The sequence below is a fragment of the Ostrea edulis genome, chromosome 2 (assembly GCF_947568905.1).
Source record: "Ostrea edulis chromosome 2, xbOstEdul1.1, whole genome shotgun sequence".
NCBI lineage: Eukaryota > Metazoa > Mollusca > Bivalvia > Ostreida > Ostreidae > Ostrea > Ostrea edulis.
The window spans coordinates 51,938,182-51,952,027 of NC_079165.1; the positions used below are offsets into that span (position 1 = coordinate 51,938,182).

Consider the following 13,846-nt stretch of genomic DNA (forward strand, 5'->3'; position numbering starts at 1 on the left):
CGTTTTTCCTATTACTTAAAATTCTCATTAAAACGCCAAATTTGCTATCGCCATTTGCCATGGTATTTTTAGCTCACCTGAGCTAAAAGCTCAAGTGAGCTTTTCTGATCACCCGTATTCCGGCGTCCGTCCGTCTGTCCGTCTGTAAACTTTTAACATTTTTGACTTCTTCTCAAAAACCACTGGGCCAATTTCAACCAAAGTTGGCTCAAAGCATTCTTAGGTAAAGGGAATTCTAAATTGTTAAAATAAAGGGCCAGGCCACCTTCCAAGGGGAGATAATCAAGAAGAGGTAAAAATAGAGTAGGGTCATTAAAAAATCTTCTTCTCAAGAACCACTAGGCCAGAAAAGATGAAATTTATAGATAAGCTTTATTAGGTAGAGCAGATTCTAAATTGTTAAAATCCTGGCCCCCGGGGGTCGGATGGAGCCACAATAGGGGATCAAAGTTTTACATACAAATATATAGAAAAAAATCTTTAAAAATCTTCTTCTCAAGAACCACTGAGCCAGAAAAGCTGATATTTATATGAAAGCTTCCTGATATAGTGCAGATTCTAAATTGTTAAAATCCTGGCCCCCGGGGGTCGGATGGGGCCACAATAGGGGATCAAAGTTTTACATACAAATATATAGGAAAAATCTTTAAAAATCTTCTTCTCAAGAACCACTGAGCCAGAAAAGCTGATATTTATATGAAAGCTTCCTGATATAGTGCAGATTCTAAATTGTTAAAATCCTGGCCCCCGGGGGTCGGATGGGGCCACAATAGGAGATCAAAGTTTTACATACAAATATATAGGAAAAATCTTTAAAAATCTTCTTCTCAAGAACCACTGAGCCAGAAAAGCTGAGATTTACATGAAGGCTTTCTGACAATGCAGATTCAAGTTTGTTAAAATCCTGGCCCCCGGGGGTCGGATGGGGCCACAATAGGGGATCAAAGTTTTACATACAAATATATAGGAAAAATCTTTAAAAATCTTCTTCTCAAGAACCACTGAACCAGAAAAGCTGAGATTTACATGAAAGCTTTCTGACATAGTACAGATTCAAGTTTGTTCAAATCATGGCCCCTGGGGGTAGGATGGGGCCACAAGGGGGGATCAAAGTTTTACATACAAATATATAGGAAAAATCTTTAAAAATCTTGTTCTCAAGAACCATTGGGCCAAAGAAGTTCACATTTACATGAAAGCTTTCTGACATAGTGTAGATTCAAGTTTGCAAAAACCATGGCCTCCAGGGGTAGATTGGGGCCATAATAGGGACTACGGTTTACATGCAAATATATATAGAAAGTCTTCTGATATGGACCAAGGTGACTCAGGTGAGCGATGTGGCCCATGGGCCTCTTGTTATTACAAAAGTCTTTATCAAAGTGTTAATTATCTCAATAAACCGCCAAGGGTGCATGTGATCATTGATGCGGGAAATTGGTCATTACTGATCTCCGGCATACACCTGTGCAAAAGGTACCCAGTATTAAATCAACAAGATAGTTACTTAATAGTCTTGTTGTTTTTACCTCATCGAAAAATATATGAGTTCAGCTATGGCTTCGCCACGAAAGAGGTTTCTGCTGAATTTCTAAGAAAATAAGTAAATTATTACATAACACGGAAACCATCCAAAAGGTACACAACAAGAAATCTCCAATTATTCTACTGTTTTATGGGAAAATTCCATAAAAGGAGGACTATGGGTGATATTCTGGCTGCAAAGGGTGAAATATTCATTGATCTTCATCCAGTTAATGACGCCTCAGCTACAAGGAAACAACCATGCGGTGCGCTAAATACCGACTCTAGACAACGTTTTTAAATAACTTGAAACATACTGTGTATATGTGTCTTGTATGTGTATTGTTTTGAAATGAAGCCTTATTATTGATAAAACTTTTTCAATCATGTTAGAAAAATTGGAAAAATAATTACAAGATATTTTTACATTAAGTACGTAAAGGAAAAATAACTCTTACACATACAAGAAAAGTAACTCTTTCTCCTGAAGATGGTGGAAATTCAATTCATCACCAAATTCGTTATAACGCCATAAATTCAAAAGAACAAGAGGTGGCTGTTTATTGAGAGTTGACTGTACTTTAATGCTACTAAGTTTTATGTCCTTATGGGTTGCCAACATTTTTCCTTACGATTATACAAATGCCCCTGAGTTTACATGTTTGGCTTAAAGATTTTCTGCAAATTTGTTTCTTCTCTCGTTATTATTTATCAGTAAGGATTTCTCTTAGGTAGTTAGGATCTGTAGAAAAATAATGCCTCAAATTTGTTAGGAAAACTGTTGAAAATAGTACAGAGATCTGTGACTGCAAACTAGATATGTTTAAGATTGAACAGATAAGAGAAAATACAGAAAAGGTTTTAGTTTTGATTTACATGGGATAATGTTTCGGGATTGATCAGAGCATCTATATTATTACTTTTCACCAATCTTTGACAATGAATCGTGAAGAAACTATGACCAATTTACTTACTTTGCAGATCGACATATACTCAGGTGGCCATTAAGGCCCATGGGCCTCTTGTCTTAAGAAAGATTGGAAAATTCCTTTATATATTTATAAAAAAGAATTTGACAGTTGTATTTGAACATTGGACATAAGCAACAATGCAAGCTATTCATTTAGGGTATTCAAATAATGTTATGAAAAATGTTTTTGAAGTTCTGTATGATTTTCTTTCTTAAGCCTGGAATTGATAGCACGATTGCTAATCTACACTAGCTGTACATGCATGATTGGAATATATATCACTGCATTTGCATTTTTAGCAATTGTAGGAAAACTGCTTGACTGCAAGTACATCGCATTGGTGTTATCTTAAGAGCAAATTCTATCCAATTGTTCTCACTTTAAAAAACATTTTTTGCACCTTGACTATCTTTAACATAACTTGGCCTCTTCTTGAAATCTGACCCAGCCAAAGCACAAAAGATTCAATAAGGCATAGAAAATAGACAAGCTCGACTGACAGGGGACTCTTTAGGGGTAAATTATTTATACACAAAACCCCCCAAAGAAGAGAAAATTAAAAATCTTTCCTCTTTTTGTTTTCCTGTTAATATCTGGTGGACACTTTTGAAGTCTGCATTTAAAGTTAAATATGGGTATAATGATTATGAAAAATTGGTCAAGCACACAAAACTGAAAGAGGCCATTCATGTGTTAATGTTTTGTGCTTGAAATGTTAGAGAAATTTGAGGCAAAGTATTAAAAAAAAAAAATTTTTAAAATTGATAAATGCTCAGAAGCATCTAATGTGTACATGTTTTTAAAGCATGCCACATGATGGGAACATTAAAAATGAAATATGTCTCGAGTAATGGGAATTCTATTATAATGTAATATCTAAAGTGTAACCATGTTCTATATATCATTTCTACCTTTTTTAACAAAAGATCACAAAGTCGTGCCGCCAATGTACATGCTGTGTTATTTTCATTGGGCCACAGACAGGTAGTGAAGTCACACAAGTTATGCCTGTTTTACAATAATGAAGAAGAATGCTAGACCCATCCAAGCATAACACAGCAGTTAGACCCAGGTCTATGTTTATACAAAGAAAACATACAGAGGTGCTTTAAATGAGCAGAATTTGGGCTTTATTTTGATATTGGACAGCTTCGGTGATTGAACTAGACACTTCATTGTAGGCAATACTGTCCTATTGTATGTTTAGAAAGGGATGTAGTACTGTCACATGTCTCCTTAATGTAGACCTATAATGTGAACTGATTTATGGGAATTTTACGATTGCGTTTGCCCATTGGCAATTCTGGTAAGTGTTTCTTTACTGAATTTGAATGTAACAAAACTTAATCTGGGAAAAATATAGCATCATCAATTTATAAACAATATAGTACTTGTTACCTACCTCCTTTTGGTCAATGGATTGAGGCCTTAATTGTTTTACAAGAGCCAGTACAATACATTGGGGTTTTTTAGTCAGTAGGTCAATACTGATTTGATGGACAGCCTTTTTTAATTAGGTATTGTAGAGCATGTAAATGAAATTTATTGGTATTGATAAAGAAAGGCCTCTGACTTTTAATGCACTAACTGTTCATTTTGATTTAGGTACATAGTCATCCTTTCAATATGGAATTACTGTCTTTGAATAGTGGAGGCTCAGATAAAGTTAAAAACAGCAAAGTTGTGAAATAAAGAATGGTGCAGAATGGTACATATTATATTTGTTTTAGGTTGTGTCATAATGTGATCTTTCTTGTAAAGAGTATAGACTTGTTTCCAAAAAGTGCTCTGGGATTGTGTAGAGCAACAATGTTGTGGTAGGTTATTTATTTAATCTAGCTTGAAAATAGACAAGTTTATGTATGAATTTCAAAGCAATCTGTCATCATGCATATGTATTTTGAAAAATACATGATTTATCTAAATATACTTTGTTGGTATTGTCGTATCTGTTACTTAGGAATAATTAAGTTGCAGACTTTTTGATTTGATAAATGAATTATTTCACTCTAATGAATGATATATATATCGGAAGAAAAAAATATTTTATTGCATTTTGAACAATAATAATGTTCTCCCAGTTTACACAATAAGTATCATTTTTATTTCAACTATCTTAATATTGCTAACTAACTAGCTGCCTGTAAGAGAAAAAATGTAGAAAAGACTACAATGATGACAAGTCATGGCTATATCCTTGCACATTTTTTTTTTACAAGGATCTAGGATTACTGATAATTATGTTATGGACCCTTGTTTTTGTTCCTCTCCTCAGACACAGTGGATACAGAAAAGAAACTTGATATATATGATTTAACAACTGAACAATTTATCATGGGCTCCAAGAGGCATTATAAATCAACAATTTTAATTATTACAACAATATTGAAATGCATAATTATATAGTTTCACCTATTGATGATATTGTAATAACAATGTTACACATTGAACATTTTACTATGATTTCAACAACAGGACAAGATTTCTTTACAAGATTATTTCCCCATTTTTCCAGAGGGGGGGGGGGGGGGGGGGGGTGAGGGGTAGAGAGAGAAAAAACAGGTGAGCAATTAGAGAAGGGGAAAAAGTGAAAAGGGAGACATGGAAAGAATTTGCACTGGCTTGCTTGTGTGGGTGGGGGTTGGGGAGGTTGTTACCATTGGGTAGCTTTGTAACCATGCGAAATCTTCTCTTATATACCTGGTTCTCTTAAAGAGACATTGGCATGTTGTTGCTAGATTTCTCACCTGACTGGGTCCCTGAGACGTTATTATCGAGAAAATCAAGGTGTAATGTGTCATTTTAACCCATTTATACATACCTGTGTAAATCTACATATTTGAGAGGAAGATGGCATCATAGATACTAAGTTTTTTTGGTACAACAATGTGTGTATGTATTTCTTTGTTTTTAAGAGTTCTCTTTTTCAGTATATAGGTGTATATTTTTCCATGTCACACAAAATTTTGTTTCCAAGTACAAAAACAAGTGTTTAGCGTAAAGTTGAAGTGAAGGAGGAACATTGTTGGTGTGAATTTTCACCATTTTTGTGTTTTTATGTTTATTTGACAAGCTTTTTGACAAGTAATTAAGTGTGCTTTGTTTTAAGAATTTTGTAAATTTAAAACTGCCGATGACTTATGCAACATCTTAGTATTATTTTCCGTTGCTGACTTATTTAGCAAACACTTTAAGAAGCATATAACATTGTCACCATAGCAGCTATTCAAAATGACAGACATGGAAAAAAGTCAATATTCATATGCCTACATGAATTTATAATTAATTGCCTAATATCTCAAATACACACATTTGTATGTTAATGACAAAGTCATAGAGCAAACACTTCAGTATGCAGGAAAGGAATGTCAGACTTCCATTTAGCACAATGCAGCTTTCTATCCTGATGAATGCCATCACAGTATAGTATATGGCATGGCAAGTAGCAATTATGATATGGATTTAGATGTTCGTTTTCAGAAATATAATCAGTGGCATAATGTTTTTTTGGGGGGTGGTGGTGATTTTGTTGTGTTTTGTGTACCATTTCATTAGGTAATTATGTCTGATCTCTTGGTGCCAGATTGATTTTAAGTCAGTAAAATGTTCCTGATAGGATAATACAATGGTAATTGATTATTATAGTCTTGTAGAATTTCTTGAGCATGAAAAAAGAAGAAATTCAAGAATTAATACCAAATGATAAATACTTATTGAATGTAAAGACAAGGTACAAAGAGAGAACAAAATTAAATTTTCTCAGAATTTGAATACTTCAATTATTTGGCATTTTGGGAACATTTTATAACATTACTAACTGCTGAAATCATAGGCAATAGACAGGGGTACAGTATTAATTGGTGATTGATAGGTGTACAGCGTTCATGGTGACAAGCAATCCCAACTGAGATTTAATGGCTCTGCTGGATATTGGGACTGACACCTTCACCAAATCTTGGAGCAGTCCTTCATAATTCATGTCTGGAAAATCACATTCAACTTCAGCCATTTCTAGCAATTAATGTGCACTTAGGTGACACTGTCGTCAATCTGATTGCACTGTTGTTAACTTCATTTAAATGATTTTAATGTAGACTAACTCTCTATCACTATTAATATTGCACTGCCTACTGTCAAGGCATGCAAATCCCTAAATAAAAGCAGTTTCCATTCAAATGAAGACCCCCATGTTGTAATGTTGTTTATCTGGGATATCTTCTGATATTAAAGAGTTCCTATATAGTATATTTTTAGGTCACATGAGATGTGAGCTTTTCTTATTACATTTTGTCCAACTTTAGTCCGTCCATCTGTAAACTTTTAATATTTTAGACTTCTTCTCCAGAACCACAGGATTGCTACAAAGCATGCTTGGCTAAAGAGGTTCAAGTTTGTTCAAATGAAGTGCCACATCCTATTTGAAGTGGGAATGATTAAGAATTATTAAAATTTTTATTGTAGCATTGTTTAAAAATCTTCTCAGGAACCACTAGGCCAATTTCAAACAGACTTGGCACAAATCATTTTTAGCTCACCTGAGCTGAAAGCTCAAGTGAGCTCTTCTGATCGCCTGTTGTCCGTCGTCTGTCCGTCCGTCTGTCTGTAAACTTTTTACATTTTCGACTTCTTTTCCAGAATCACTGGGCCAATTTCAACCAAACTTGGCCAAAATCATCCTTGGCTTTCAAGTTTGTTCAAATGAAGGGCCATGTCCCTTTCAAAGGGGAGATAATCACAATAATGCAAAAATAGGATGGGGTCATTTAAAAATCTTCTTCTCAAGAACCACTGGGCCAGAAAAGCTGAAATTTACATGAAAGCTTCCTGATATAGTGCAGATTCAAGTTTGTTAAAATCATGGCCCCTGGGGGGTTGGATGGGGTCACAATAGGGGATCAAAGTTTTACATGCAAATATATAGGGAAAATCTTTAAAAATCTTGTCGAACCACTGGGCCAGAAAAGCTGAGATTTACATGAAAGGTTTCTGACATTGTGCAAATTCAAGTTTGTTAAAATCATGGCCCCCGGGGGTAGGTTGGGGCCACAAGAGGGGATCAAAATTTTACATATTAATATATAGAAAAAATATATAAAAATCTTCTTGAGAACCATTGGACCAAAGAAGTTTACATTTACATGAAAGCTTCCTGACATAGTGTAGATTCAAGTTTGTAAAAATATGGTCCATAGGGGTAGGATGGGGTTACAATAGGGGATCAAAATTTTACATGCAGTTATATAGGAAAAATCTTTTTAAAATTGTCTTCTCAAGAACCACTGGGCCAGGAAAGTAGAACAGTACATGAAAACGTCCTGACGTAGTGCAGATTCAAGTTTGTTAAAATCATGGTCCTCGGGGGTAGGATGGGGCGACAATAGAGGATCAAAGTTTTACATACAAATATATAGGGAAAATCTTCTCAAGAACCATTGGGCTAGGAAAGTAGAATTTTACATGAAAGCTTCCGACATAGTGCTGATTCAAGTTTGTCAAAATCATGGCCCCCGGGATTATGTTGGTACCACAATAAGGATCAAATATTCAGAGAAAATCTTTAGATATGGTCCAAGGTGACTCAGGTGAGCCCATGGACCTCTTGTTATGTGCTCCCATGATTAAAGTCAGGGGGGGGGGGGGGAGCTTTTGAATGGTGAGTGATAGGGCTGTCATATTTCTTATTTTAATTTCTTGTGACATGACCTTTCTCTGGGTATCAAAGTGTTTGACCTACTTTTAAGAATCTCCTGAACTATTTAAGGCACAGGGCTTTCATATTTAGTATATAGATTCCATATGACAAGAAATTTCAATTGATGCCATGATGTTTGACCACGTGACTCTGACCTTGAAGTTTGACTCAAATTTTGAAACTTTTACTGAAATGTTTTAAACTTGTTATAACTTTTGAATGGTGACTAATACTTTTTTCATATTTCATGTATGCATTCCTTTTGACAAGACCTTTTTTGGTACCAAAATTGTTGACCTTGTATATTACCTTCACCTTGGATTTTGACCTATTTTTAAGAAAAGTTAACCTTGAAAATATCCTATGAACTGTTAAAACAGTGCTTTCATATTTTGTATATAGATTCCATACATGTGATAATTTTCAACTGGAAATCTATACAATGGCTTTAAAAAGCGTGAGTTTGAGTGAAAAATCTGTACATAAAAAGTGCTACAAAATCTGTACTGAATTCAATCCAAATATGGTTTTGATACACCAATAAATTTCACAAATTCCATAAGTGGTAATAAAACGGAATTATCTCATGAATATAGCCTCTCACCTCTGGTCGGCGCGGGTTCGAATCCCAATCGCGCTGGTAAGTGAGAAAGTTTCCCAGTTTAATTTCGGAAGGTCAGTGGTCTCTTAATCCCAGGTACATTGTATCTGGGTTCTTTGTCCACCAATAAAAACTGGGCACCACCAGATAACTGAAAAATTGTTGAGTGTGGTGGAAAACAGCAATCAATCAATCAGTCAATAATTTTTAGTGTTTAGCACATCTCATTTTGTTTTAAACATGCTATTTTCTATCAAGCTATCAATATGTAAACAAAAACATGGCACGAGCCTTGTTTATATAACAAAGAATTATGAGTGCAGTAATGCAACAACTGATATTCAAATTTTGGTTGACCATTAGAAATATGTTAGTTAAGCGCTGTAAACAATAAGAATGGATTAATAAAATTTTCAGCTCAACTCTGTCCATGCCCCTTTAAGGAATGGTTTATATTTTCTCAAATGGACAAATATAGGTAACAAATTATTAACAACCTATAGGTAACAAACTACTAACAAATCACTAGAACATACATGTATAGTGAACATATAGTAAACTCCTAACAAAGAGCTAATATTGAAATAGATCAATAAATCTTAAGTACACACATGAAGAATTCACATTTATGATCAAAGGAAATCTTTGAATCTTTCATTTGCTAGATATTTGGTCTGACAATTATCACAGTTTCCTCCGTAACAACTCCACTGTCAGTATATCAAATTGTCATGATACACGGCAAAGTTTTTCACTTCAGAGCGTCTGTACACAGAAATAGACGTAGCTGACTCATCAGAATGATTTGGACACGAATAAAGTTGTTCATTTTTCATTTTTACTTGACAGAGTTGCGTTAACTCATCATAAAATTATTCACAATGTCTGATGAAGAACAGCATTCTGAAATAGAAATACAATTGCAATTAATTAAAACAAAAATCCAATCAAAATGAATTAGATTAATTAAATGAACAAGATTCCAACATTTATATATAGATAGATAGATAGATAGATAAATAGATATATATATAGGCCTAGTACAGGTTGGGAACATTTTCCCTACAGCGAGATATTCTTGCGAAAACGTGATCATTATCCCCCTTTCGTGAGAGTAAATATATCCTGTACAACATGAGAAAAACACCCGCGGAGTACATCTTTTCGTGTTTCACGTGAAAAGAAAAAGTGCTAAATAAATATTTGATACTTCTGCTAATATATAAATCAAAACAAGAACACTCACTATTTCAGCCTCCTTCCTTCATTGATATGAAAGGAGAAGGTACACTAAGGGTCAATTTTGGCCTATTTTCAGAAGTTGGTAATTTTATGCCCTAATACTATATAGGGTGTGTACTTTCTATATATAGTAATTATATCCATGTATTGCGTATATTTTTTGTGATATGAAGTAGCAAAGTTGACATGTTTTGCGAGTGCAAGATTTAACGTTGCGTCTTTAACCTGTGTCTGATGACGTTTTCTGAATTCTTATTCAGAAAAAAATACTTCAATATACCTTGTTAATTGCTTTGGATAATTTTTAAAAAGTTATTAACACACACGCACAAAATTCTTTTCAATAACATCATACAAATATCATATTCAAACACTATTTACAATTAACGTGTATTTGAATTGTGATTAAAGTAGAAAAGTAGTCATGTTTTGCGAGTGCAAGATTTAACGTTGCGTCTTCTATCCGTGTCTAATGACGTTTTCTCAATCCTTATACAGAAAAAAATAGTTTAATATACCTTGTTAATTAAAATCCTTTGGATAATTTTTAAGAATTTGTTGGTACACAAATACAAAAATTCTTTTCAATAACATTATAGAAATATCATAATAAAAAACTATCTAAAAACTAGTTCTAGTTGTAACGGGGACCGTTACATATGTTCCCCAAACCTCCCCCAATTAATAAGTGATGTCATTGTAAACCTATAGCAAAAAATCATTTTATTTTAACCTTTAATTAAATGTAGTACGTTCAATATGGTTATTTCAGTACCAAGAAATGAAAGAAAGCGTTGCACGTGCATACACGCGCACGCGTGTATGATTCCGAATTTTATGTTGATGTCGTTCAACAGGCATTTGTATCATATACCCACAGTATGAATTTCATAACGTTTCCACCAAATACAAGGAAGTTATAGCGATTTGAAAATCGTCCAATCAGAATTCAGCACACGTTCATGCACGTGCTGAGCAGTAATTCTAACAACAGCAATTTGTAAGAAGTACCAAGACACATCTAAACCCCTAATATCAATAGAATTTGATGAAAAACAAAAACGTTATCGTACTTTAAAAATTGAACATTTGAAAAATGTTGCAAGTGCATGTGCGTGTGCGTTGGCATTTTTTTGTTGCACCAATATATAGATACACATATTGTCTACGTATGCTCTGAATATCATCTCATTCGCTTCAGAAATAAGATAGTTACAAACTTTTTAGTATTATCCAATCAAAATGAAGCGCACGTGCATGCGCTTGCAAATTGGTAATTTTGACCATGCAAATCAGTTAAGGGTCTCAATATCTACCTATGATATGAATATCAAGCCATTTCAATGAACAACAAAAAAGTTAGACTGATTCCAAAGTTGGTGTACAAATTTTGAAATGCATGTGCACACGCATGCATGCGCGTGCAGACAAAATAACTATTATTTTTCATATTTACAAATGATATACTACTATCCTATTTAGGTTTCATATCGATCCCTTTAATATTATGATTTTCCATTTTTTGTACCAAAATTGCAGTGCACGTGCAGACAAAATGACTATCGTTCTGCACATCTACAAACGCTATACTATCATCCTGGAAAGTTTCATATCGATCCCTTTTGTAGTTTCTGAGAACACTACCGGACAAAAAAGTACCGTAGAAAAAGAATAATAATGAGCTATACCTGTTGGGATGCCAACACAAATGTCTCCGAACACCTCCCCATGTCAGAAATGGTTTTTGATGCCAGATATGCACTCAGGATCCTCATTTTCTTCAATGGCGGCCATTGATGGTGGAAATGGACTTGGGGTCACTAAATTACCCTAGAAATAGAATTTGGTTGAAATCCGACAACCTTGAGTTTTTGACGTTTTTTGGCCGCCATCTTGAAACGGTGGCCATTTTGAAAATTTAAAAAGTTGATCGCACCCTTCCTAGTGACCCCCTATCAGCTCAGAAAGTTTGAAGTGGATCAGTCGAAGCGTGTTCATATAATCGTGCGGACAAATTTCTAACTAAAGAAGAGGAAAAATATGAAGAAGAAAATAATAATAACGAGCTATAACTGTGTTGGGATGCCAACACAAATGTCTCCGAACACCTCCCCATGTCAGAAATGGTTTTTGATGCCAGATCAGGATTCTCAAAAAACCCTAGAATCTAAATTTGGTTGAAATCCGACGGACTTGATTTTTTGGTCGCCATTTTCTTCAATGGCGGCCATTTTGGAAAATCTGAAAATAGATTGGAAGGAAATACTGATTTTAGAAATGAATTGTGGACCCTCCATTTACCCCAGAACCCAAATGTTGTACAGATTTTAACATTTTCAAATATTTCAGTGTATGGCCGCCATTTTGAAAATGGCGGCTCAAAAAATTTTTTTGATGGTGGAAATCGACTCTGGGTCACTAAAGTACCCCAGAAATAGAATTTGGTTGAAATCCTTGATTTTTTGACGTTTTTTGGCCGCCATTTTGAAACGGCGGCCATTTTGAAAATTTGAAAAGTTGATTGCACCCCTCCTCATGACCCTCTATCAGCTCACAAAGTTTGAAGTGGATCAGTCGAAGCATGTTCATAAAATCGAGCGGACAAATTTCTCACTAAAGAAGAGGAAAAATAAGAAGAAAATAATAATAACGAGCTTTAACTGTGTTGGGATGCCAACACAAATGTCTCCGAACACCTCCCCATGTCAGAAATGCTTTTTGATGCCAGATATGCACTCATGATCCTCAAAAATCCCTAGAAATTGAAGTTGGTTGAAATCCGACAACCTAGAGTTTTTGACGTTTTTTGACCGCCATCTTGAAACGGCGTCCATTTTGAAAATTTGAAAAGTTGAATGCACCCCTCCTAGTGACCCCCTATCAGCTCACAAAGTTTAAAGTGGATCTGTCGAAGCACTTTCACAAAATCGGTCGGACAAATTTCTCACTAAAGAAGAGGAATAATAAGAATAAGAAGAAGAAAATAATAATAATAAGAAACGGAGCAATAACAATATGTCTCCGACACTTTGTGTTCGGAGACATAATAAGAATAATAAGAAACAGAGCAAAAACAATATGTCTCCGACACTTTATGTTCGGAGACATAAAGAAAAGAAGAATAATAAGAAACGGAGCAAAAACAATATGTCTCCGACACTTTGTGTTCGGAGACATAATAAGAAACGGAGCAAAAACAATATGTCTCCGACACTTTGTGTTCGGAGACATAATAAGAAACGGAGCAAAAACAATATGTCTCCGACACTTTGTGTTCGGAGACATAATAATAAGAACGAGCTATAACTGTGTTGGGATGCCAACACAAATGTCTCCGAACACCTTCCCCATGTCAGAAATGGTTTTTAATGCCAGATCAGGATTCTCAAAAAACCCTAGAAACTAAATTTGGTTGAAATCCGACGGACTTGATTTTTTGGCTGCCTTTTTCTTCAATGGCGGCTATTTTGAAAAATCTGAAAATAGATTGGAAGGAAATACTGATGCTAGAAATGAATTGGGGACCCTCCATTTACCCCAGAACCCAAATATTGTACAGATTTTAACACTTTCAAATATTTCGGTATATGGCGGCCATTTTGAAAATGGCGGCTCAATTTTTTTTTTAGTGGTGGAAATGGACTCGGGGTCACCAAGATACCCTAGAAATCGAATTTGGTTGAAATCCGACAACCTTGATTTTTTGACGTTTTTTGGCCGCCATTTTGAAACGGTGGCCATTTTGAAAATTTAATTGCACCCCTCCTAATGACCCTCTATCAGCTCACAAAGTTTGAAGTGGATCAGTCGAAGCAT

At 34.8% G+C, this 13,846-nt stretch overlaps 1 protein-coding gene across 5 annotated transcripts in view; it reads left to right on the forward strand.

Annotated features, from left to right (window-relative positions):
* Positions 1-3,404: 3,404 nt before the first annotated feature.
* Positions 3,405-13,846, forward strand: part of LOC125682084 (cell adhesion molecule-related/down-regulated by oncogenes-like) — a 230,502-nt gene continuing 220,060 nt past the window's right edge. For 2 of the 5 annotated variants that reach the window (XM_048922478.2, XM_056154422.1), the window contains exon 1: positions 3,499-3,801. The gene's annotated coding sequence lies outside the window, so the exon portion shown is untranslated. Of the gene's footprint in view, positions 3,802-4,225; positions 4,313-13,846 lie in introns of all 5 variants that reach the window. The other 3 variants (XM_048922483.2, XM_048922479.2, XM_048922482.2) reach the window with 3 other exon arrangements.